The sequence below is a fragment of the Lithobates pipiens genome, unplaced genomic scaffold, assembly GCF_037356315.1.
Source record: "Lithobates pipiens isolate NorthernLeopardFrog02 unplaced genomic scaffold, aLitPip1_a1.2 Scaffold_1, whole genome shotgun sequence".
In the NCBI taxonomy this organism is placed as follows: domain Eukaryota; kingdom Metazoa; phylum Chordata; class Amphibia; order Anura; family Ranidae; genus Lithobates; species Lithobates pipiens.
Window position 1 is genome coordinate 167041865 of NW_027507685.1, and position 19974 is coordinate 167061838.

Consider the following 19974-nt stretch of genomic DNA (forward strand, 5'->3'; position numbering starts at 1 on the left):
CCTGGTAGCCTAGGCTAGGATTGAAGGGCGGAGGTCCCTTTCACCGGTGGACAAAACATTACACATACACGCTATTGTACGTGAATAATGAATGTGCCTATTGAAGCACACACAACAATTTTATTTAGTTTGAACAGAAGGACAGCCCTGTGGTTTAACCAATCAGGTAATTCATACATACATCGACATTTTTCTTAAACTCATGACATTATCTAAGTCAAAGGTGAAATACAGTCTTCTGATAGTTATCTCGTCATTTCAACATCTGCTGACTGACCATATTCTTGCGTAACCAGTCCTATCTTAGCTTTGTACCTCTTACCGCAGACAGATGCATCCTAATATGTCAACATCTTGCATCTTAATTCTGAACTTAGTGAAATGCACGCCTAAGCATATTATCTTAGACCTTTAACCTAGTACCGTATATCTTTTGGCAACCTTAATAAGTATTCCCTTATAATCCTTCCTTTGATCATTCTGTGATTTACATAATGATCATTCCTTTTCTAATTTAATAGCACAGGCTTCATACTCCGAACCCTTGTGCTCTTGGTTTCTATACCATACCGTTGGATCCTTAACAATGGAAGTGAGTTTCAGATCCTTCGGAGCGACCGTGTTTCCCTTTTTACATAAACATTTGATTATCTTATAACAGGCATATAAAAATAGAATGAAGAGAATCACAGTGACAATTGTCATGGCAGCATTTCGGAGCCAAGATATTAATCCCCCAAAACTAAAACTGCTCGAGAAGGGATCCCAGTTTTTTCCTATGTTCCTTGCCTCTTTCTGTAGTTTATTTACCTCTTCCCTGTGTTGGGCAATAACGTCATAGTAGTCTGGGACTTCGATGCTGGTATTATGAATCCAGGTACAGCACTCATAATCCTCAGTAGTCTCACAGAGGCCAGTAAGGGCTGCACTCATACTTTCTATAGCCAACTCATGTAGTTCTAGTTGCTTCCTAATTGCCCTAGTTTCTAGATTTAGTTTGGTTATGTCATCAGAATTTTCCTCCAGAATCTCATCAATTATGCCAGTGTAATTATTTAATCTTTTCATTAGGTCAATTCCCCACCCTGTCCAGGAAGGGAACCATGCCCAGGCCATATCTTTTTCTAAAAACAATTCTCGTTTATTACGGTGTCTAAGGGGATATCTAGGATGCATGCTGGCTTCAAGGAGGTGACTTCCCTTGTTATCCCCTAATACCCCCATGATAGGAACCAGGGCTGCAAGGTAACACCACCCCTGGGGTTTGGTTGGGATCCAGGGGTGACAGAGTTTGCCGCAGCATATATATATGGTATTTCCTAGAGCTAGGGGTCGTTTATGGAACACGTTCCTAAGAGTATCAGAAAGGCCAGAGAGCACCAGAATTGACATTAATTGGTGTATTGTAGTCTTGGTACTGGAGCTAAGAAAGTCTAAAAAGGTGGCATTTAGGGTGGGATCTGAAGTATGGAAGAAAGAAGGACTGTTAAATGATGTCATTGAAATGTTAAGTTTTGCTTGTTTGCAAACCTCGGCTCCATCTGTGGTGTTTCCCAGTTGGAAACACCAGTCTGGGAAGTGGCTTCTACCTATAATTTGGAAAGTGAGGGTTTTATTTGGACGGGTCCTAGTAACATTCGTTAGGACGATAGGGGGTGTTACATTAAGGAGGGGGGTAAAATTCAAGGGGACTGCCATGAGAGGGATTCTAGCTGTACTGGGATGTAGCTTGCTGCAAATCCAGCATTTCTCAAAACCAGATTTTTGAGCATAGCTATATTTGAATTTTAGTAGTAACATCTTGTTAGTCAGTCCCTTAGGTGACTCATTAACGGGTACAATACTTCTACTATGTCTTTGGCCGGGGGTATTATTCATCTTAGGTGGTCCACATATCCCTTTTAATAAACCTAAATCTTCTGGATGATATATACAGTTAGCTATCAACCATGTGGGCAGGAATACAAATAGTACCAGACTACCCCAAAGGCATACAGCCTTCCCTGACACTGATGGAGAAAGCATCTTTTTTTAAAGTTCTGATTATTTGTTATCTAAGAGTTCTGTTCTTCTTCTTCGTTTCTCATCCCGGCAGTTGTTGGCTCTGTTTTGTCCTTTTGAGGGGGTGTGGGATCTTCCAGGGAAATTTGTTCTATGCCTCTCTGAACTTCTTGTAGATCTTGTTCTTGGGAGTTGCTGCTCTCTGTCACTGCCAGGGGCTCTGGAGTCGAGGGAAGCTGGGGACACTTTTTAAGACGGCTGGCGTGGATCCAGGTGTTTCCTAGGTCTGTTAACACTGCGGTCCTGGATACCTTTTCCACCTTCCATGGTCCTGAGAAAGCCGGTCCGATACTCTTTCTTTGTGCTAATTGTTTGATCAGCACTTTATCCCCAGGGATGAAGGGATGCGTTGGTTCTGTGGGAAGAGGGAAAAAAGGTGACAGAAACTTGTTCGTTTATTTCGTGGAGCATACTTACCAGGTTTTTCACGTACATTTCCTGTTGGGAATAAATGTCAATATCAGTGTCTTGGTCTAATGGGGGTAATTCTATGTTTGCGGGGATTCCCATGAGGACCTCAAAGGGTGATAGTTTTGTTCTTGCATGTGGTGTGGTCCTAATTTGGAACAATACAGCAGGCAGATGGTCAAGCCATCCTTTCAACGTGCCTCCTGTGGCCTTTTTTAGTTTATCTTTGATATTCCTATTCATTCTTTCCACTACTCCTGCACTTTGTGGGTGATAAAGGATTTCATATATATATATTGATCAAAGGGGCAGCCCCTATATGTCCTGGACCATGGAGATATGAGAGTGCAGCCCCTATATGTCTCTTCCCCTCTTTTGACCAAAGACCTTCAGGGTCTTTGGTCAATCCTTCCTTTGTCCAAAAATGGACATCATCTTCTGTGGCCATTGATTGCATCTGTGCTATAACAGTTTTAAAGTTAGGTGCTGCGAAGTGTTCCTTGAAAAACATTGTTGTGGGGGCAGGTGGGTTAGGGGAAAAGGCAGCAGCTCTTTTAGCTTCTCTGTCAGCAAGAGCATTCCCTTTTGAAACACGACTGCTGTCAGAGGAGTGTGCCTTTACTTTAATTATGGCTACCTTTTTTGGAAGAAGAATGGCTTGGAGGAGAGCACTAATCTGTGTGGAGTTGGCAATTATTTTGTTGTCTGCTGTTTTAAAACCTCTATTGGCCCATATCACACCAAAATCATGCACCACTCCAAAAGCATATCTACTGTCTGTGTAGACGTTCACCTCTTTACCGGTGAATAGAATGCAGGCCCTAGTGAGGGCTTCTAACTCTGCTACCTGGGCTGAAGAAGGAGGTAATGATTTTGCCTCCAGTACGATGTCTGGTAGTTGAACAACTGCATAACCGGTTAAAAAGGTGGAGTCAGAGGGACGTGAGCAGCTACCGTCAACGAAAACATCCTCTGCACCTGAGATAGGGGTGTCAGTGAGATCCGGTCTGGGACTGGTAATAGCAGCAACCTTTTCCGAACAGTCATGTATAATGTCTGGGTCATGTGGTAAACGCAACATGGAATGCAAAAGGCGCACAGCGGGGTTGCTGGCAGGCACATATTTGAGTGTGAGGTTATCAGTGTTCATCAGTGTTATCTCATAACCACTAAGTCTTTGCGAGGTCATATGTTGGGTATTCATGTTCTGAATAAGATGCGTGACTGAATGAGTGGTATAGAGAGTCAATGGGTGACCTAGCACTAATTTGTTTGCATCTTGTACAGCCATTGCACAGGCAGCAAGATTTTGGAGACAGAATGGCATTCCCTGTACTTGGATGGGGAGTTTTTTTTAGATAGGTAGGAGACAGGGCGGTAGCCTGTTCCATGCTGTTGTGTTAGCACGGCGGCAAAAGAGGTCCCCGAGACTACACAGTATAGTTGAAAAGCTTTACCATAGTCTACCAACCCTAGGGCGGGAGCATTTGACAGACTGTTTAATAGAGCTTGAAAAGCTTGTAGTCTGTCTTCAGTCCAATCTATTAATTTAGGGGCTGTCGAGCCAGTAGCCTCTCTTAGGATACTATCACAATGAGAACAGTCAGGGATCCATTGGCGGCAATATACAATTGCACCCAAAAATGAGAGTAGGGCGGCCTTGTCTTTTGGGGGACTGAGAGCTCGAAGGGCTGCGGCACGTTTGGGGGACACTAGCCTTGTCCCTTCCTTTAGAATGCACCCTAGGTATTCTACCTGTGGCTGGCACCATTGTATTTTCTTCCTTGAGGCTAGATGCCCGGCGTGAGCTAGGTGTTGTAACAGTGATGTTGAATCGACCGCACATTCTTCAGCAGTTCGACTGCACAGGAGCAAGTCGTCCACATACTGTATCAGTACCGACCCTCGCTCAGATGTCCAAGACTTGACAGTCTCGTTGAGTACCATAGAGAAGGCGGCTGGACTGTCTACATACCCTTGCCAGGTTAGTTGGCCCCCGGCCCAGGAGAAAGCAAACATAGGTTGGGCTTCCTCTGCAATGGGAATGCTAAAGAAAGCATTCGCTAAATCAATTACTGTGTAGCATAGAGAGTCTGCCGGTATGCATGAGAAAATAAAAGTGATGTCTGAGACTAGGGGTGGGAGGGGAATCACTTGTTTGTTTACTGCTCTGAGGTCTTGGACGAGTCTCCACTCGCCACTGGCCTTCTTTACAGGGTAAATGGGTGTGTTCCAGGGACTGATGATTGGTCTCAGGATACCTTTTGATATGTAATCATTAATTTGAGGGGAGATGCCTTTGACTTTCTCTGGGGGTAGGGGATACTGTTTTTGATATTGTATCCCTGCATCTGACCGCATTTGGGGTGCATATGGTGTGCAATTAATAAAGCCCACACTACCTTTGTTTTCTGCCCAAATTGTGTGATGGTCAAGGGAGGAAGGTATCATTAGAAAGAAACTCCTGTGTGCATGTCTTTTTGGGAACCCTCTGTGTGCATGTCGCTTAGGGCCATGTAAGTCACATAATGGTGAACTAGCGGTAAGGGAACCTTCTTTATTAAACTTAATGGTAATACACAGTTGTGCCAAGAGGTCCCGTCCCATAAGGGGCACAGGGCATGAGGACAAGACGGCAAAAGTTTGGGTACATAATTTCTGTCCTTCTGGAGTGGCTACAGTCAGTGGTGGAGTGATGGGATGGGTGACAGGTGTCCCATTAATACCAACAGAGTTTCCCTCGGTGCATTATTTGTGGCTGTGTAGGATATTGGGGTAGTGGTTGACGAGGGTTCTGGTATGGCAGATAACGGGGATACTGTGGGCGGGTCTGGGGGTTAAATCCCCTGCCTCTGCCTCTTGCTCTAATCTGTCCAGTCCTATAAGGGCACTGGGATTTCCAATGTCCTTGCTGTCCACAATTGCCTATATTTTCCAAGGCATTTGTTCCATGCACAGAAACAATCCTTCATGTATTGTGGGTCAGCCCCTTTGCAGGGAGGATAAGAATGCTTATGTACCTGACAAATTTTACTGACTTCTTGCCAGTCTTCCTCTGAACAAGGACCTTGGGGTCCTGGGTCATGGATTCCCAATTGCTGACACCTTTCCCGGACTTGTGTCCAAAATGGTTCTACCTGGGGGCCAGGGATCATATTACTAACAAATTCATAGGGTGATGGGGTGGCCATGGCTTGGGTTGCTGCAGAATTCCCCATCTAGTAGTCTGGGCAGTGTGTGTCTAGTGGCAGGACACAGGTGATAACACCCGGTTTGTCCAACAATCCGGTCTCTGGTCTGGGAGTAGGATCCCTGATCTTTTTTTGGGGCAGATGGACTTATATAAAACTATGAAGATTTACCCTTAATATACGATGAAGGGTAAATCTTTCCTGGTGGCGGGATATACCCCTCTTACACCAAGTTTGCAAGAGAACCCCCCTGGTCTGGTGGTCAGTAAAATCCACTTGTCATCTATTCTTAGGAAGAGTAGACCTAACGTGCAATGGGGGCAGGCGGATGCTATGTCACTACAAGAGGGCTCCTCATATTCTGCACTCATTTAAACAACAACAATTATTTTCCTTATACTCTATATTAAAACTTATACTCTATATACTTACACGTGTACCTAGAGAGAAACAGACATATTCTTAATATACTTTAAGACATGACATAACCGTATTGCAATACATTTATCAATTTATAGTGCACTTTTTTTAAAAAAAAAATTTTTTTCAAATGGGCGTCCACTCCACCAATCCCTTTGTCACGGGCGTAATCTACTACTTCCCGTGTTAAAAATACTATCACCAATAGTTTTAAGTCAGACCAACCTAGTCGGACTCCCCTAAACCTATAAATTCCTTGCGAGCCCTTTTCACCTCCCGAGTGACCAGCCTAGTCCATCGCGAAGGCACAGTTACTTCTTTTAATTTTAAACTAAGTTCGTAGCGGCCGCCCGGACAGAGTAAGTGTTTACACCATTCACCAATCAGGTAAAAAAGAGTAAAGTGACTTACCTGTCGCAAGACGAGACGAACCCCACTTTGCTGGTACCAAAACTGTTAGGTTGCTCGTCTTCTGTAAGTAACCCCTGGTAGCCTAGGCTAGGATTGAAGGGCGGAGGTCCCTTTCACCGGTGGACAAAACATTACACATACACGCTATTGTACGTGAATAATGAATGTGCCTATTGAAGCACACACAACAATTTTATTTAGTTTGAACAGAAGGACAGCCCTGTGGTTTAACCAATCAGGTAATTCATACATACATCGACATTTTTCTTAAACTCATGACATTATCTAAGTCAAAGGTGAAATACAGTCTTCTGATAGTTATCTCGTCATTTCAACATCTGCTGACTGACCATATTCTTGCGTAACCAGTCCTATCTTAGCTTTGTACCTCTTACCGCAGACAGATGCATCCTAATATGTCAACATCTTGCATCTTAATTCTGAACTTAGTGAAATGCACGCCTAAGCATATTATCTTAGACCTTTAACCTAGTACCGTATATCTTTTGGCAACCTTAATAAGTATTCCCTTATAGAGATACTATAGAAGACGTCATCCCCAGGAGCTGAGGCGGTAACACTGGTGGCATGATGGCAGCACCAGCAACCAATGAATAAACAATGAGATAGGATCTCCAGTTATCAGCTATGGTGTATATATTTAGTACTATATATAGTTGGTACTGTAAATAATTCCCAGGAATAGCTGTAAAAATGTATAAATTAACAGTAGAGTAAACCAAGTGAATGAAAAAGAAATAGTGTTTAGCATCAAGAGACATAGCGTGAGATGAAGGTAGCAGTTTAAAGATAGGTGAGTACGTATGATAAACCATAAAGTACCTAAGAGGTAGATTGGAGGAATAATACAATGTGTCTCACAAGTGAAGCAAAACAAGGTGTTAGCACAGTTCAAGTGTGGTATTAGTACCAGCCGTGAACCACAGGCGACCACCAAGGTTGCGCAGCGCAATGAAAGGAGAGGCGGCACCAATGCCTGAGCAACAATTTGCGCTTGGTGTTCCGAGCTCAAACCTCCCTCGTGGTATACGCAGATGGACAAACATGTCAGTGCTCAGTGTCATGAATGACGTCACCCGCTCGGCATGCTAGCGTGGCGTTGACCCACAATGAGTGCCTACCCGTCCCCCCACAATCTCTGATTTTATGAGAACAAGAAAAGAGATTGGGACTTTATATGAGGCAATGACTATGATAGTTCATATAACTCCAACCCTGGTATGTTTGAAAAAAAAAAGGGGTTGTGGGACTTTATATGAAGCACACTACTAAGTTGAACAAACCAGTCAATGTAATCATTGTATATTGTTACAAAGGGCATACATACACATGTAAAATATCAGAAAAATAGAAAATGCATTTCCTGGAGAAAATGCGTGGGAATGCTGAATAGCATCAAAACTGTCCCATCATATTGCCCCCCATCAAAACTGCCCATCATATTCCTCTATTATAAATCAGTACATGGTGTGTCTGTGCTCTCCTCCACCGCCCATCACTGTATATAAGAAGCTTTGGTAACCATGGAAACAAAACAGACAACAAAAGCCTGGATGCCCTACATTTAATGAAATTTTATGAAATGATCACTAATCTTAAACAGCTTTTTCACAAAAACTGTAAAAGATAGCAAACTGAAAAGATATAGCCAGATAGCTGAATATTTTGTGAACATTTAACATTCCAAATTTAGCTCATGACGAAACAGAAGTGCCCATAGCGTAATCCAGTAAATTAAAATAATTTTATTTTAAAAAACACCAAAGTGATCCCATATAGAACCCACGCCGTTGATTTTCTGTGATACCTTACCTGGGAATACCGCTTTCAGCGGGAATAAGGTATATCTGGACTCAACAATTTAGTACGGAGATATGATACATGCTTACACTATTTTTGATACATTGTAAGTGTACATCTATATGGGATCACTTTGGTGTTTTTTTAACTAAAATTATTTAAATTTACTGGATTATGCTATAGGTACTTCTGTTTCTTCGTTGGCATGAGCTAAATCTAGATGGAAGCATGCAGAGTGCGCTGTCAACTATCCAAACATCCATCCACAGATCCAGCCCTATTTGAGTGAATTAAACAGAGTCCACTGATACCAAACCAGTGAAAGGCACGCTGTTAACCCATTACCTTCTATTAAGTGAATTACCGTATTTATCGGCATATAACACGCGCCGTGTTATAACACACACCCCAAGTTTAGGAGGACATTTTAACCACTTGGGATCCGCGCTATTGCCAAATGACGGCATTAGCGCGGACCTACTTTTCCGGGACTACGTCTATTGACGTCGTCCCGTGCACGAGCGGCCTGCGCGCCCCCTGAGGGGCGCGCGCGGCGTGCTCTGTGAACGGCGAGTCCATGAGACTCGCCTGATCACCGATCCGTGCAAGGGGTCGGTCCCGACCCCTTATCACGTGATCAGCTGTCAGCCAATGACAGCTGATCATGTGATAGAACGGAGCCGGTAATCGGCTATTATTCCTCCTCGCGCTGACAGCGCGAGGAGAAAAAAAAAAAGCCGATCACCGGCGGCCGTGATCGGGACATCAGTCCCGATCACGGCCAGCAATACAAGCGACCACCTGCCCCCTGCCAGTGCCCACCTGCCCCCTGCAGTGCCATCCTGAATAAAAGTAAGTGCCCCCGTCAGTGCCACCCAGCAGTGCCCATAGTGCCCACAGTGCCACCCACAGTGCCACCCACAGTGCCCACAATCTTCCTCAAAGGTGCTGCACCCCAGTGCCGACTATCAGTGCCCAGCAGTGCCGCCCATCAGTGCCCAGCAGTGCCACCTATCAGAGCCACCTATCAGTGCCACCTATCAGTGCCCATCAGTCCCATCTATCAGTGGTACCTATCAGTGCCCATCCGTGCCACCCATCCGTGCCACTTATCCGTGCCACCCATCCGTGCCATCTTATCTGTGCCCATCTTTGCCCATCAGTGCCGCCTTATCTGTGCCCATCGGTGCCGCCTTATCTGTGCCTATTAGTGCCGCCTTAACTATGCCTATCAGTGCCCACCAGTGCAGCCTATCAGTGCCCACCAATGCAGCCCATCAGTGCCCACCAATGCAGCCTATCAGTGCCGCCTAATCAGCGCACTTCAATGAAGGAGAAAAATTACCCGTTTGCAAAATTTTATAACAAACTATTAAAACATGATTTTTTTTTGCATCTTTTTTTGTTTGTTTAGCAAAAAATAAAACTCCGAGCTGTAACTAAATACCACCAAAAGAAAGCTCTATTTGTGGGAAAAAAATGATAAAAATTTCATTTGGGTACAGTGTTGTATGCCCGCGCAATTGTCATTCAAAGTGCATCAGCGCTGAAAGCTGAAAATTGGTCTGGGACTGAGGGGGGTTTAAGTGCCCAATAAGCAAGTGGTTAAGGAAAAAAACTTTTTAAGGAAAAAAACTTACATTTAAATGCCCATCAATGCAGCCTTATCAGTGTCCATCTGCAGCCTTGCACAGCGTCCATCTGCAAGCTTGTCAGTGTCATTTGCAGCCTTCTCAGTGTCATTTGCAGCCTTGCAGCCTTCTCAGTGTCATTTGCAGCCTTGCATCCTTGTCAGTGTCATTTGCAGCCTTGCAGCCTTCTCAGTGTAATTTGCAGCCTTACAGCATCCATCTGCAGCCTCCTCGGTGTCATTTGCAGCCTTGCCCAAGCTGCAGTTAAACTGCAATGACATGTCAGTTTCACAGCAGTTTGAAAATGGCGCCGCTGAGATACACAGAGCCGGTCCTGTGTTTCTCGGCTCCTCTCGTAGCAGAGCGGAGGAGCGAGTGCCGCTGATAGCTATACATTGCCGAGTGTGCTCGGCTATCCTCGACTAATTCTGCTCAGTCACGCCCAGTCCTGCCCTATGATGGACATATCACAGGGACTGGGCATCACTGTGAGCGGAGCCGAGCGGAGCCCATATACATACATAGCCGAGTGTACTCGGCTCATATAGCCCCGGTCACAGTCACGCCCAGTCCCTGTGTTATGTCCATCATAGGGTGGGACTGGGCGTGACTGAGCGGATATAGCCGAGAATAGCAGAGTACACTCGGCTATGTATAGCTATCAGCGGCGCTCGCACCTCCGCTCCCAATCAGTGGGGGATCAGCGTATAACACGCACCCACGATTTCCCCCTGATTTTAATGGGAAAAAAGTGCGTGTTATACGCCGATAAATACGGTACAGGGGATTCCCATAGAAGCAATGTGGTGAAAGATTTATCTGGGATTTTGATCTGCAGAGATTTGGTGTTCAACATTTTGTACGAAGCCACTATCCCACATCCTGCTTTGTATAATTAAAACACAAGTTGAACCTTTTATCTTTATTTACATATGAACTATGAAGCACTACTAATGTTTGAAAGAATTTTTAAACATATTTTTTTATACAGTGCTAACCGTTAGCCCCTATGCTGCCACATGTGAAACTCTCCTACACATAAATACTGCATTTCTTTGGACATATAGGTGGTGGAATTACGTTAGTCAGGAGTTATTCTTCTTGATTTATTCTGTGATATTTGGTGGTTCTTGGTGTGTGAGTGTAGAATAGTGATGTTACCCTCTGATTTTTGGGAATGACATTTTGATTTCTGATGTTGATATACATATCACATTTTTTGGGCTCAAATTATGATCATTTGGAAATGATAAACACACACAATTGTGACTCATTTAAAATTTGCATCAGCAATGGTATTGTTTGTGGTTTGTAAAGGCACCTGTGTGAGTTTGGGTAAAGCTTTTTGTGAGATGGACAGCAACACATGAGAGAGACAGAGAAAAATATATTTTACCAAAACATGAAAACATTATACATTCTAGCATTCTTAAAAACATAATGGATGAAGAAGCAACAGTGTTGCAAGGACAATTTCATTGAGAGAAAGATACATTTCATCTCACCGTGAAAAGTTTTTATTTGGGGAAGTTACAATTGTACCATTAGAATCAATGGCTAAAACTTGATTTGGGTTACATAACTCATTTTCACTCTCTTAAAAAACAACTTTTAGCCCAGTGCTCACTTTGGTACTTTACTATAACTCTTGGTAAAAAAAAGCATGGGAGTTGAAATGAGAGTAGTTTGTATGTCTGAGCATGCTCAGTTTTGCTTGCATCTAGCTGTAAAGAGACGGGAAATGTATCTCTTCTCAGACTTTTAATGATATTTCATTGTATATAACATGTTTTCAAGTATTTTAAAAGCAGATTATCTATATTTAAGTACCATTTATGCGATTATATCATGCTCTAAACATTATTTCCATGTGCAATACTCCAGGTTATATCAGAGTAAGGCCTCTTTCACATGGCTGATCCGTTCAGGTCCGCCTGTCAGTTTTTCAGTTTTTCGGATGCTCCATAGAGGTCTATGGAGCGTCGGATGTCAGCTGACATCCGATTCGCTCCGATCCGAAAAAGTGTGACGGAGGAAAAACCTACTTTTCCATCCGTCATCGGATCAGGTGATCACGGACACTGTGGTCCGTTGTCACCCGATCTCCCATAGGGGAGAGCGGCGCTCTGACAGGTCAGTGAAAAAGCCCTTAGGGTTTGGGCACTATTTGTTGTCTGGGAGCTATAGTAAATTTGGTTTTGGGAGTATTTTTGCCCCAGCGACATTGTGAATTCCGTTCGGGTGCTAATTACCGCAATCGCGGTAATTTGAGTGCAAATTAGCGTGCGGCACTATAGGAAATGACCCCCACAGTGTTCATACATATCTGAAGCATAGAAAACTGTTTTATATATATTGTGGGTGTGTATATAAATAAATAAATAAATAAATATATATATATATATATATATATATATATATATATATTTCCACACAAACACACACACATGTGTTTTTTAGCTTTGGGGTGCGATAGGCTGCGCACACCTATGGTTATGAATTTGTATTATTTTAATAAACTTTATCTCTAACCAAACCTTTGGTTTCAATTGAGTAGGAAATATGGGTCTTTATTCCTACTGGGTTGATTCACCATCTCTATTTGTCTTGTATAGGAATCATGTTATGATTTGCTTCTACTGTGCATTTGTGGTAAATCCAGCATGTTCTAAATATGTAATACTAGCAAATGTATTTAGAAATTCTCAGGATCACATTTTTAGCATCCATAATGCATTTCCTTTGAATGTAGACCAGCAGGGGGTTTTGATTGTGCCAGCCCCATTGCTATTTTCAATGTGCATTGCAGCTGGTTAGGGAGAGGTGAAATATCTGTACAGAGAATTATATAATGCAATACTGTGCTAATATAGTGTGGTTTGCAGTGTGCTGGGATATGCATGTATACTCGCCATGTACGTCTACCCTTTTTCTTGTCAGGAACTGTTATTTCTGTTTAGCTTCTGGGTACCCCTTGCAGACTTTTCTTTGTGTGTGTGTGTGTGTGTGTTTTTTTTTTCATTTTACAAGCATGTGGTCAAGTAATCATGGGCAGAAATGCTATAGATCATTAACGGCACACTGATTGAAACTTCTGGAGGCTGGAAAGGATGCATGATGAGTCATTCGGCTAGAGCTAGTGGTGCTCCCTCATGTTTTGGGAGATTGGGATAGAGCCCTTGTCATAATCAGGACCAATAGGATGCTGAGGCACCCTAGAGTGTAGGCAAAATCCCTGGCAAAACACTACCATGCTGTGATGCAGCTTGTATGCCTGGGAGACGAGAGCCACACCAGGCCAGCACTGCTGGCAACTCTCCTGGCTCAGACCATGAGATGGCTGAACTCATGCCAGCTTTAGCATCATGTGCGAAAATAGAATACACCTGCTGGCCATCCTTTGACAGTTATGCCGGGAGATAGCCCATTCTTCCTTCAAGGGAACAGGCCAAAAGCACAATGGCAACTGAACGTGTCCACCGTTTCCCAATGACAATTGCAGTAAGCTAAACAAAAATTGCATCCACCTCAATTTATTACTAGCTTTAAAGTAATAGTAAAGTCTATTTTTTTATTTGTTTTTTGTTAAAATAAACAAACCTGTCATATTTATCTGCTCTGTGCAGTGGTTTTGAATAAAAGCCCAGATCCTCCTCTTCACGGGTCCCTCTTCAGTGCTTCTGGCCCCTCCTTCCTATTGGGTGCCCCCGCAGCAAACGCAAGTTGCTATGGAGGCACTGAGCCGCATCTCCCTGTATCCATTCAGACACAGAGACGTGGCTCGGCCCTGTCCCCCTTTCTCTCTTCATTGGCTGACTGACTTTGTCAGGAGTGTGAGCGAATGGTGCTTTGCTGCTGTCTCAGCCAATGAGAAGGGAGAGTCCCGGACAGCTGAGTCTCTCACGCAACATTGATGGATCGAGATGGGCTCAGGTAAGTATTAGCCCTTGTACACACGGTCGGAGAATCTGTCGGAATGAGTATTATCGGACCGTGTCGTCAGATAATCCGACTGTGTGTGATATGCATCGGACTGATTCCGTCCGAATCTCCGTCCGACCCAATTTTCCAACATGTTGGAAATATTTCCTGACCAACTGGGCCGGACGGACCTAATCCGATCATGTGTAGAGCATTTTCATCGGACCAAGTGCCACGCATGCTCAGATCAAATTCCTACATCAAAGCTATTGGCTACTAGCCTGAATGTAGTCCCATCGTAACGAAATTACGTCATCACGTTCTGAAAGATCGGATTTTTCGCCAACTTGGCCCGACCGTGTGTATGCAACAGTTTCGGACACAATCCGTCGGACTAAATTCGACGGGCAAAATCCGACGGGCAAAATCCGACGGATTTGGTTGGCAAAATCTCCGACCGTGTGTGCGTGGGCGGAGGGGGCTGCTGCACACAGAAGATTTTTTTTATCTTAAGATAAAAAACCTTCTGCCATTGGCTGAGAGCGTTGATCGGGAGTCAGTCAGATGCTGGTTTTCCAGCATGCTCGTCCTACAGAAGCCGGCCGAACTGAATAAAGCTTTGGACCGAATCTAGAGATCCATGGTGTGCTGGTGACATTTTTTCTCTCTGACTATTTATGGTTCCAGCTGGTGGTTGCTTCAGCGCCCACTTATACAGTGATTTCTACAGAAACGTGTGCATTGGGAATAATGCAATCACAGCCTAGAGCTCTTACGTTGGTAAACACAGAGCTCTCTGCAAAGGAAGCAATCTGTCAGTTTCTCACCCATGAAAAGCAGGGATCGTCATTAGGCAAATATTTAACCCCTTGATCGCCCTAGATGTTAATTCCTTCCCAACCAGTGTCATTAATACAGTGACACTGTATAGTATTATCACTGATCACTGTATTAATGTCACTGGTGATGTCAGTGGCAGTTAGTCAATTCCCCCTAGCATCAGTTAGTGTCAGATTTCTTGGCACAATATTGCAGTCCCATTATGCTGCATACACATGATTGGAATTTCGGCCCGCAAATGACCGATGAGAGTTTTTAGTTGGAAAATGCGACCGTGTGTATGCTCCATCAGTCTTTTGGTAGCCGAATTCCAGCCAGCAAAAGATTGAGAGCATGGTCTCAATTTTTCGGTCGGGAAAAGTTCCTATCCAAAAATGTGATCGTCTGTGGCAATTCCGACGTGCAAAATTCCTATGCATGCTCGGAAACAATTTGACACATGCTCGGAAGCATTGAACTTCATTATCTCGGCTCGTTCTAGTGTTGTACATGACCGCGTTGACAGTCGTAGTTTCAGAGAACTTTTGCGTGACCTTGAGCGGAATCCCATCATATCTTTTTCCGACGAGAAATCCGATCGTATGAGGCATTATAAGTCATTGATCGCCACCATTACTAGTATATAAAAAATAAACAGTGTATATATACCATAGTTTGTAAGCGCTTTAACTTTCACGCAAACCAAACAATATATACTTATTGGGATTTTTTATCAAAAACATGTAGCAGAATGTATTTTGGCCAAATTTATGAATATATTTGTTTTTTTTAATTGGATATGTTTTATAGCAGAAAGTAAAAAATATCGTATTTTTCAAAATGTTCAGTCTTTTTTCGTTTATCTAAAAAAACAAAAAAAAAAAAAACAGTAATGATTAATTATGACCAATTCTATTTGTGTGAAAAAGATTATATAAATTTAGTTTGGGTACAGCATTGCATGGTCATTCAATCGGCAGAAAAACAAAACAAAAAACAGAGGTGTTCCACACCCTATCCAAAGAGGCAATAGATACAGGGCTTGAGTCTTGCGGGAACGCATGGGAACAGTATTCCTGTGCTTTTTTCACAGCAGGAACTCCTTTCCTGTAGGACTGCGAGCTGTGGCAGGCAGTGTGGGTGTGCGGGAAGGGGAGGGCGTCCATGCCAACGGCAAGCGGTCAGCCCCGGGGCCACACATTGGAGGCATCATCCCAGCACGCCCATCCTCCTTCAGTTGCTAGACTCCAGTGATAGGTGGAACAATGCCAGCAAATGTAATCAGTGTGATGTGTATTATAGAAAGCTGGACCTTGTTACAGTGGCCGATGGGCACTGGTCAGGCTGCATTGCTGGGCACTGATGAGACTGCATTTAATGGGCACAGGTAAGGCTGCATTTGATGGGCACTGGTAAGGCTGCATTTGATGGGCACTGGTAAGGTTTAAGGTTGCATTTGATGGGCACTGATCAGGCTGCATTTGATAGGCACTGAGGAGTGAGCAACCCAGGCCCCACTTTGCACAATCAATACAAGCAACCTGAGAGGGGCCCCAGGCTGGCACACTGAGCCCTCCCGGCCTCACTTTTCTGCACAGACTAACACATGTATGCAGACACCTTGGGGCAGGAAGGTCCTCACATATCAGAGCCTGCTTAGAAACATGGTGCGTGAGGGGCCCCCAGCAGGCCTGTACTGGCCATCGGGACTACCGATTGGCTCAGTGGGCCGGTTGTCAGACAGTGTGTCAGTGTCACTGACTCACTACACTTCTCTCTCCGTGTTTGTATTGTGTGTTACAATAACGCCGGCGGCGGCTCCGCTATTGCACCCGGCACACAAGCTGCAGCACCATCCCCTCTTGATGCTGCCACTCACTCCCCCTAACATTACAGCCTCCTTGTCCCGGTGCCATGACGTCACTCACAGCCGGAGGGCGGAGGCGGCCCTGGGACATGGGAGGAGCGTAGCGAGCTGCTGCCCAAGCTCAGCTGCCTGTAAATACAACCAAGAGGAGCCAGCGCCACCGAGGAGGAGCCAGAAAATTCCTTGCTTGTCCAGACAGCAGCACAGACAGGGAGAAAGACAAGTCGATCAGAGGGAATCAAGTAACAAATAAGCACTAAATAAGCTAATTGGATGCTAAATGGGATGCAGGCTGTATGGCAGCATGATTAATAATAAGCTGAGTCTGTTACTGTCAGTGTCTGTGATTTCTGTAATATGCAGCATGGCGGGGGGAAGGGGTAGGGGTAAATTTACTGCCACTGGTCATGGTACCTGATGAATGAATTTACTGCCACTGGTCACGGTAACTGATGAATAATTTAATGCCACTGGCCATGGTACCTGATGAATGAATTTATCATGGTGCCACTGGTCATGGTACCTAATGAATGAATTTACTGCCACTGGTCATGGTACCTAATGAATGAATTTACTGCCACTGGTCACGGTAACTGATGAATAATTTAATGCCACTGGCCATGGTACCTGATGAATGAATTTATCATGGTGCCACTGGTCATGGTACCTAATGAATGAATTTACTGCCACTGGTCATGGTACCTAATGAATGAATTTACTGCCACTGGTCACGGTAGCTGATGAATAATTTACTGCTACTTGTCATGGTAACTGATGAATAATTTAATGCCACTGGTCATGGTACCTGATGAATGAATTTACTGCCACTGGTCACAGTAACTGATGAATGAATTTACTGCCATTGGCCACGTTAACTGATTAATGAATTTACTGCCACTGGCCACGGTAACTGATGAATGAATTTACTGCCACTGGCCACGGTAACTGATGAATGAATTTACTGCCACTGGCCACGTTAACTGATGAATGAATTTAATGTCACTGGTCACGGTGACTGATGAATAATTTAATGCCACTGGTCACGGTAAATGATGAATAATTTAATGCCACTGGTCATGGCAACTGATTGATAATTTAATGCCACTGGTCACAGTAAATGATGAATAATTTAATGCCACTTTTCACAGTAAATGATGAATAATTTAATGCCACTTTTCACAGTAAATGATGAATAATTTAATGCTACTGGTCATGGTAAATGATGAATGAATTTACTGCCACTGGTCACGGTAAATGATGAATAATTTAATGCCACTTTTCACAGTAAATGATGAATAATTTAATGCTACTGGTCATGGTAAATGATGAATGAATTTACTGCCACTGGTCACTGGTATCGGTAACGGTATTTTTTTTGCGCAATTGCGTATAATTTATATACTGTTTTTGTGTGTGTTTGCAAAATTAAAGTGGGCCGGTCTGGACGAAGTCCAGGGCCAAATTTTTGTCCCAGTCCAGCCCTGGCCCCCAGTCATTGCAACTTGGGTTAGAAATTCCCTGCGAGGGAACCATCATCACACATTGTAGTGTTTTTTTTGTTAGTATAGCATACAGGTTAAATAATTTTGTTGTTACATCTGTTCTATATTTGTTTATTGTATGTAAATTTTTATATATATATATATATATATATACACACACACACACACACACACACACACACACACTTTTTTATTTTTGAGGGGGGGGGGGCATCTTGGGTGAGTTCCCACACTTTTTTCCCAGGACTTGACCCCTGAATAATGTGGAATAAGCCATTCATAAAAACACTAACATAAAGTGAAGCTCATGTTATGAGCATGTCATAAACTAGGCTATAATACACATTCAGAAACCTTTATAGAAGCTTAGAAACTCTTGCAACATTCATGTTAATTTTTTACTTCTGAGTGACAAAATGATCTGGGAGAAATCATCCAAAAGCATGCAGTAAAGAAATAGACAAACTTGACAAAGGATTATTTTCTTAATGCCAGATTATGACTAAATAAATATCACACGGGATTTGAAGTAGTAATCATGTGTTAGTAAAAATATATTTTTAGTTTATACACTTTGAAAAATAATTTACGAAAAGCCAATGATCAGAGGCTTACATAGTTACATAGTAGGTGAGATTGAAAAAAAGACACAAGTCCATCAAGTCCAACCTATGTGTGTGATTATATGTCAGTACTACATTGTATACCCCTGTATGTTGTGGTCGTTCAGGTGCTTATCTAATAGTTTTTTTAAACTATCAATGCTCCCCGCTGATACCACCGCCTGTAGAAGGGAATTCCACATCCTGTTGCTCTTACAGTAAAGATCACTCTACACAGTTTAACTTTAAACCTCTTTTCTTCTAATTTTTAATGAGTGGCCACGTGTCTTATTGAACTCCCTTCCACAAAAAAGTTTTATTGTGTAGTCACCAGTAAGGTATTTGTAAATTGAAATCATATCCCCTCTCAAGTGTCTCTTCTCCAGAGAGAATAAGTTCAGTGCTTGCAACCTTTCTTCATAACTAATATCCTCCAGACCCTTTATTAGCTTTGTTGCCCTTCTTTGTACTCGCTCCATTTCCAGTACATACTTCCTGAGGACTGGTGCCAAGAACTGGACAGCATATTCCAGGTGAGGCCGGACCAGAGTCTTGTAGAGCGGGAGAATTATCGCTTTATGCCTGGAGTTAATCTCCTTCTTAATGCATGACAATATTCTGTTTGCTTTGTTAGCAGCAGCTTGGCATTGCATGCCATTGCTTAGCCTATCGTCTACTAGGACCCCCAGGTCATTTTCCAACCTAGATTACCCCAGAGTTTCACCCCCTAGTGAGTAGATTGCATTCATATTTTTCCCAAATGCATTCGTTTACCTTTTTCTACATTGAACTTCATTTGCCATGTAGTTGTCCACCCCATTCATTTGTTCAGATCTCCTTGCAAGGTTTCCACATACTGCAGAGAAGTTATTGCCCTGCTTAGTTTAGTTTCGACTGCAATTACAGAGATTAAACCATTTACCCCATCCTCCAGGCTTACAGAGACTAAAAGAATATAATGTCTTTAATGTCATGTCTAGAATAACAAAAGTGTATTTTGGGGCCCAATTATGGGAGTAAAATAGGATGTAGGTGGAAGTGGAGGATCTGCTTATATTGATAATCTTCATCCTCTTCTGTAGAATCACACCTTCAAATGGAGCTGATCCATCAGTGGTGGGTATTGGGGAGGAATTTGTTGTAAACTGCTATAGGCAACACAATATAAAAAGACATGGTGGAACTCATGCCAACATCCCAATTAATAACAATATATAGGAACTACATTTTTGTGGTGGGACTTTAGGTACCAATGTATACTAAAATTCCTGACACAAACTTTATATTCTATAATATACAGTATGTGTCAGAAATTTGCAA

General features: G+C 43.2%; 1 protein-coding gene and 1 long non-coding RNA gene across 2 annotated transcripts in view; one reads left to right on the top strand and one right to left on the bottom strand.

The window, feature by feature from the left end:
• The window catches only part of OLFML2A (olfactomedin like 2A), a 374838-nt gene that overhangs the window by 154103 nt on the left and 200761 nt on the right, over nt 1-19974 (top strand). The gene's annotated exons all lie outside the window — the stretch shown is intronic.
• Nucleotides 75-7021, bottom strand: LOC143978305 (uncharacterized). The gene is made up of 2 exons (XR_013273923.1): nt 6492-7021; nt 75-2416 (listed from the first exon to the last, which is right to left on the bottom strand). It is a non-coding gene; the product is annotated as an uncharacterized LOC143978305 (long non-coding RNA).